Genomic DNA, 627 nt, shown 5'->3' on the forward strand with positions numbered 1-627 from the left:
ACGAGGGAGGACGACCCCGGGGCGCGGCTCCAGGCTTGGGGACCTCGCTGCGGTCACGGCACAGCACTGCCGAGGGAGTTCCTCACCTCGTCCCCATCCCGAGGGCATCGCTGCGCTTGTGCTTGTCGCTGCCTGAAGGTGCGAGGCGCTGGATGGGCTCCAGGGAAAACCATTCAGGAATGGGTCGGTGGCTTTCCTAGACCATTTTGGTTGGATATATTCACAGCCCTAACACAGGCCCTGGGCAGAAAAATAACAAATCCTGCCCGAGCCAACACCGGAGTTTGCATTGGAGCTGATTGAAAAACACCGATGACTTGGTTGGGTATTGTTACTATTTTTAGCTTCCTGTGTCATTTCAGGTTTTCCAGTGAAAGGCAGAAAAAAAACGCCGTGATTTTTAAAACATGTTGTTGGTAGAGAAAATAGAGGCCCCAGAAACTGAACACCAAAAGCCTTTTGCCCGGCATTTTCTGGTTTTGATTTATAATTTCTCTTCCAAACCCAGACAAAATTCAGTAAAATTTTTCATTTTGACCAGAAAGCCATTTTTTTGGTGTGGTCACTTCTAGCCTGAGCCCTGGGAAACGACAGCACTTCCTACCCCAGCAGCCCGTCCCCGCCTGC

This window comes from Egretta garzetta, unplaced genomic scaffold (assembly GCF_000687185.1).
Source record: "Egretta garzetta isolate BGI_Z169 unplaced genomic scaffold, ASM68718v1 scaffold452, whole genome shotgun sequence".
In the NCBI taxonomy this organism is placed as follows: domain Eukaryota; kingdom Metazoa; phylum Chordata; class Aves; order Pelecaniformes; family Ardeidae; genus Egretta; species Egretta garzetta.